General features: G+C 41.3%; 1 pseudogene across 1 annotated transcript; it reads left to right on the top strand.

Moving 5' to 3' along the window:
- Positions 1-471: 471 nt before the first annotated feature.
- LOC145444973 (monocarboxylate transporter 1-like) lies at positions 472-5,911 on the top strand (annotated as a pseudogene). Its single transcript, XR_013916832.1, has 8 exons — positions 472-1,153; positions 1,215-1,358; positions 1,561-1,736; positions 2,537-2,661; positions 2,729-3,066; positions 3,754-3,881; positions 4,393-4,621; positions 5,733-5,911. The product of XR_013916832.1 is annotated as a monocarboxylate transporter 1-like (transcript).
- The last annotated feature ends 891 nt before the right edge of the window (positions 5,912-6,802 follow it).

Below are 6,802 nucleotides of genomic sequence, written 5' to 3'. Positions count from 1 at the left end.
AAACACACCTCACTCAGCTCTACCGGCAAATCTGATTACGTGAGCAGAGAGAAGATAAAAATTGATAACAATTTATGCAATTCTCGATCGTACTGACCGATGAAATTATGAATTCTTGAAATTTTCCCCGCTTCGCGCGATTAGGCTACAAAAGCTGACCCAATAAACAAAATCCCATGAATATGATGAATAGCGGTGAAAGTTGATCGCCGGAGGGGGGTCTGGGGGGCGAAGCCCCCCAGAAGTTCGGCGTATAACCCTATGGGGGGCCCAAAACCTAAGTTTTGGGGGGGCCTGACGAAGTGCTGTTACGGCCCTGGACTCACCTTTAGGAGATGTTTTTGAGGTCGTAAACTTTCCGGCTGGCTTCATATTCTGTTTATATCATCAAACCGAGCGCGGCTTTTACAAACGTTTTCTGATTTGCCAAGCAAGTTCGCCTATAGTACGACAGCAATTATGTCGAGACTAGCAGCGTAACATACTGAATTTGCTGTAAATGGTATGAGGTAACAGAAATGCTTCAGTATCAATAAGTGGACCGTAGTACGCATAGTCGGCGCAACCACCGCAGACACGCACGTCGCACAGCCGCACAGGTGCTCATAGTTTATATTGCTTCGTAGGTATGGTGGGGCTGTGTTGACCTTACACCCCTATAACATGCCATACATACATGCATTGAATAGGCAATACTAGAACCCATACCGCAATATCGGATCCATAACGCAAGGGCTAATCACACGCAAATTAATCGCGGAAAAGGAACCGATTGATTCTTGACTGACGATGATATCGTTGACGAGGTGTTGCGTCAGTGAATGTTTGATATTGTTCTGTAAATGGCGTGTTTTTATGTTGAAGTCATCGAATGTTTTCACACATGACCATATGAGAAGTATCCGAGTTTCAATTTGTCAGATGCATCTAACATTAAACCACCAATCTTTATGAAGGAGTATCTGACGAAGCCTCCTGATGGAGGATGGGGGTTGGTGCATCGTTTTCGGAGGAATGTACTGCATGGCAATGTGGGGATCCATCATGAGATGCTCCTCCACATTTTACCACCCTCTCATGGACGAGTTCGAGGCGGATTATGCCTCGGTGACATGGCTGAACGGCATGTTTCAAATATCATACGGATTATGCAGTAAGAAATTCTGTTCACAAGTGAATTTTCGTTCAAATAAATTCAAATTCTTTATTCTCAGCAACCATATTCCCGTTCATTATGAGATGGTTCGATCAACGTATATTAAGCTGCACCATGGCGTTTATAAGTGGCATGTCCTGCTTTGTGGCGTCTTTTTGCAACAAATTGTGGGCAGTACAAGTATTCATGGGACTTATAGTCGGTATGACCAAGTTAGTGACTCATTTCATTATGCTCTCACTGATCAGCTTACGAATAGGATAGCTTCGAATTTCGCGAGCGATAGTTACATTCAGTACGTTCCTATGAGCTACTGTGCATAAGTTGCTATGTTAGCAGCTCCTTTCGCTATTCGCTGTGATCGGTTTTTGCACCTTGTATAACGCCGGGTTTGAAATCGACAGGATGTTCGTCAGGAATTATTACCATCACAATGTTCACATACGCCACTCGGTACTTTGAAAAACGATTGCACACTGCGAACCAATTGATATGCTTTGGAGTTTCAATCGGTCCGCTTCTAATCTGCCCGGTATATCAATATCTGATTGATGTATTCGGATGGCGAGGGGCCGTACGGGTGAGTTTGAGTACTTATTTACAAAATGTATATATCTGTGAAGCATTCCTTCTATTTGAAAGTAACGAAATATACTGAACAGTTGTCACCTGATATGTTTATATATCGGTTGATTTGCCCACGAAATATATGCTTAAGGCTTAAGCGAACAATTTATTACAATTATCACCAATCACTGATTTGCGTAATTCGCGGCTTATATAAACATTTATTTAAGATTGAATCATTGTAGAGTAAACGCTAATTTTGATGTACTTAAACACGTACAGTATCGCTGTTATGTCGTGCTGCCAGGATAGATATAGTTTGAGTACCGTTAAAAAAAACCTATTTTCTTTAGTTGTGTTGAGCTGCGCGCGGACTAATAAGCTTGTTCAACTCGTACCAACAACGAGGCAATGCAGCCCGTGGGGCATTCGTCAAATGTGTGATCGACCACGATTCAATGTAGGATTTCCTTCGAAACATGGATTGTTCATATTGAAAATTGTAATGGAATAATTCGCATTAGCGATTTCTTTGTGATCGGAAAAATATAGGACGTAATCGTCTTCCGTTAAAACTGTAAGTAAGCTACGCAGCGTGCATGTGAAGTGAATTGTGCAAGGCTGAAAACCATCGGGATCAAATTCATTAAAAACACGTTTCACACACACATAAATATTTACCTTCAATAGTATATTAAGTAACAAAAAGATATGACGATCCGGTGCGTGTTCAGAGCCCTAAAATATATTCCATATATAATGTATAGTGGTGTGCTTAACGCGCCGCGGATACATCAGCAAACATTCGTTCAGATGATAGCTGGATTTCTTCTCAATATGACCGTCGCCTGCTCCCTGCTACGCCCCATCAAGCTGTTGTCGGATTTGACGCATAACACAACTCCAGAAAATAGAAAAAATGAAAAACATTGTCACAAGTAACCTGAGAACAAACTCAAAGTTTCCTTAAAAATTCGATCGGTACATTGTGTTCAAATTTTTTAGAGTTGATGCGGAAAGCGTGGCGTTTAGAAGTGCCCAGTCTGAGGACGTGGGAATCGCTGGAAGCCAGAGCTTAGGAGTCTACACTCCACGAACACATCGAAAAAGTTACAACGGCAATGATAGTCAAACAAAATTCGAGAGCGAGAGTGTTCAACCCTTATCCGAACAAGAAGATACCGTGAAACATAAGAAACCGGGGAAATTCACGAGGATTTGCAGATCATACCATCTGACGCTGTTTGCGGATAAAATATACTATTTGTACACGTTTTCGTGGCTGCTTTTCGCAGCTGCTTTCTTCTCGGCAACTGCTTTTATCGTTCCGTTTGGGAGAGAAGGTAATTGTGATGTCATATTCTAGAATCCTAGCCGACAAGTTGGATCTTTCATATGAATAGCAAAAGCAATCTTATCGTTTTCTTACTAGGTTTTCTTCCGCAACAGCATTAGTGATAGTTAATAAAGATTCATATTTACTCGTGCGTTTAGCTTCGTGGACTGGGTTACATATAAAATAAATGGTGATTTAAAACACTTGGTTTGAAATATGTTTGAAACTGTTTTAAAAAACGCCATGTTTAAAAAGAATAAAACAGTGTTTTATTTTCTAAATTTATACAATCTTGCCATAATTGTGTACATACTTTTGAAAAATTATAAGCCCACTGACGATATGCACCCGATATAGCCGATGTACACGGTATGAAATATTAGGAACCCTCGAAATCGTCGATTCAACAGTTGTAGCACGTAGTTATAGATCATTGGTACGGTATGAATGATCTGATGATGGTGACCGCCGACCGTAAAAAAAACGTCATAGTCCCGGATAAAAAAGTAAAACATATTTTTAAACAGGTTTGTTTCTATTGATTTCTGTTTTAAACGCAACCCTGCAGGGTACTGCTGACAATTACGATGACTTGTCTAGCTGGCAATATATACCAGTTCTAGCATAATTACATGTAAACTATACACAATGTATAGTGTACGCGTATACGCTTAAGTTAGCCCGATCTCTTCAGAACTTGGACTCACCGAGTTCGAAGCATCTACTCTCGTGTCTGCAGTTGCCGGTGGCGCGTTGTGCGCTCGGGTAATTTACGCGCTGTTTTTCGACGTCGTGCCTCTGAAGTGGAGGATTCTATACATCGTAAGTATCCACCCAACCAACTTCGAGGGCCTTTCAGCCTGCGATAACTTGGATATAGTTTACCTATAGGCTCCTCCTAGCCATGCATTCCGCGCATGCGGTGTATTCCAAAATTCCTGAACGAAAGTGGGTCGTGCTGTAAGTCTACGGATCAGTATTCATGATGAGGAATATCGGCCTGGTGTAAATGACCCATATTTAGTGGTCCAAACACCATGATTACGAAAACAATAGATAAGTTATCGTATGTCCCGATTATGTCGTTGCATTGTCTGATTGAGAAATCGCGAAACGTGATGAGTTGGTCTCGGCCCACTTCGAAGTCCAGTAAGATGCGTGCGGTGCGCTGTTGAAGTTGATACCGAATGAGCTGTGACGATATCTCCGTGTTTCGATTTCCCCTGAACTAGCAGAGGACCCATCATCTGTTATGAGTACAAATCGAATGTCCACGACTTCGATTTCCATCAGAGCTTCTGTAAGTACCTCGAGTTGCTACAATCTGTTGCAGAGTGGACTCTACGCAGTGTTTGCCGTAGCGGTGCTGATACTGTCCTTCACCACAAATCAAATCGGTGCTACCGTATCTTGCGTGTTCATTGGGTTATTGGGTGGCGGTACGGATGGCATTTACTCAGCCTTCATCGCGGAAGTATACAGCATCCAAGAGTTCGCCTACGTTTACGGATATTCTAATCTACTGACACATTCGGCGGGTACCGCAATTACTATTTTGATTGGTGAGTAATGTATTTACTCCCTATTGTGCCATCGGCAACATCACACGAGGAGTGTACCAAATATTGTTCAACATAATATTAGGAAGTAAGTTCATCATGTCGTCGACAAGAAATATGATACAACTACCTTTTAGCGATTACCACCTCTGGTACCGGTATCGTATTTTGTGTGTGATGCGAACACAAACTTTGATGAAAGCATTTTTGGGACCCTGAAAATGAACACATACTATATCACAATGGTAATTCAAACACTGAAAGATTGATGCTTTTAATCGACGCTTTGTATTGGAGATTGAGACGGAGCAAAATGTCTTATAGCCTAATGATATTCTCTCATGCCAACTTCTTCATTAAATTGTAGTTGATCTGGCACTATAGTTTTCGTCTCGAAAGAGGCCCTAATTCCCACATCCGGAATTGTTGGAATGCTCCGAGAATCTCGGGAACCCAGGAAGAATTTTGCAATACTTGATCTAAGAACTAAGAGCGGTTGCATCGGAATCTAGCTGATTTATTTCTTACAGCCAATATAGCATGGTATTTCAAGCAAAATTCACAAGATCGAGCAAAATTTTGCCGATGCAAAGTCCATCAGATTCTAAATTTTCACCGTGATACCGCGAGTGATAGTGAGTTGAAGTTTACCGAATGTTCATCAAAAACATTGATAGTTCTGCAAAATTCTGATATTTCCCAAAGACGTATGTACAGCGCAGGAGCTATTCAAGTTGTTTTGCGAATGCTAACACCTGAATTAGCAAGGCTCGCATACCGAACACGGACATGAACTGAACACAATGTCCTCACTATCCCTATTGTGGAGTATTTTAAATGTATTTTGCATTTGACCTCAACAGTTTTCAAATTGTAGACCCCTTCCATACACTGAAAGTTTTAGCACCGATGTAATATATATATAATATACATATCATCGGCCACAGACACTTTCGAAATACACCATAAATTCTAATATCCGTGGGTCCTTTGATTCACTGGAAAACTCGTGTAAGTAATGGAAAAAAACTACAATGAAGTATACACAGTATAGCCTACAGCTACACTGCAAGTTGATAATCATTCAAAATAAAGGAATGCGTCACTATTCCAGGCGTGGCTGTCGACAAGTTCCAAAGTTTAAAGGCCGCCATGTACATAGGATTCGGAATGGGGATAGCTTCCAGCGCAATAGCGTTCTGCATGCACCACGCCGTGAAGAGAAGGCGAGGATACTAGTGCGAAATTGAATTTTCTCTCTCACACTGCACTTACATGACAATGTCGACGCTCGCATTAGAGAGAGAGAGAGAGAGAGAGAGAGTCTTTATTTTCATCGAACCAAAATACATAACAAACGGCAGTGATGGTGGTACAGAAAATATGCGTGCACAGTATTCGGTATTAGATAGGAATGATCGATAAGACCGTGAAGGTCATCTAGTCTGATCACACCAGCATCAAACAGGTACACTTGACTCTGAACAGTCTGGCTGTAAAGAAATGTTTAGTTAAAGGAAAATAGAAAAAAAATAAACAATGGTGGCAAATGATCAATGAAGCAATGTCTGGGCGAGGTAGGGCAACAGTGTTAGTGTAACGACAAGAGGTGATCAAGTAGGGCTTTTTTGAATCTATTATAAGGCAATTCACGGATATGTGGTGGTAATGCATTCCAGATGATAGGTCCCGAGTAGTCGATAGATCTCTTAGTTAGGTTGCTATTGGGTGGGGTAAGTAGATGTTTCCTTTAGACGAGGATCTCGTGTAATGGGAATGGACATGTTTAGCAGGTATGAAAAAGTCATCAAACACAGTAGGCAGACTATTGGAAAAATATTTGTGAACAACTTTTGATACTTCGAAGCGATATAGTTCATCAACTCGCAAAATTCGATGCTTACGGTAGTAAGGCGATAAATTGGTACGTAAAGGTACAGATGATATCAGCCGTATCGCACGGTTTTGCAGGGTTCGAATTCTGCACAAAAATGTTGTGCATGCATTTCCCCGTACTACGATTCCATATTGCAGATGAGAGTGGAAAAGAGAGAAGTAGATGGTTCGTAGCACTGATCTGGAAACCAAAGATTGGAGACGGGTCATTATTCCCACACACCGAGCTAGTTTTGATATTGTGCATTCAATATGCTGCTTCCAAGACAATTTGGAATCAATGGTGAC

The sequence above is a fragment of the Botryllus schlosseri genome, chromosome 8 (assembly GCF_051294905.1).
Source record: "Botryllus schlosseri isolate E-star chromosome 8, Bs_hap1, whole genome shotgun sequence".
In the NCBI taxonomy this organism is placed as follows: domain Eukaryota; kingdom Metazoa; phylum Chordata; class Ascidiacea; order Stolidobranchia; family Styelidae; genus Botryllus; species Botryllus schlosseri.
The sequence above is the reverse complement of the archived record's forward strand: the minus strand, read 5'-3'. Positions and strand labels throughout refer to the sequence as shown.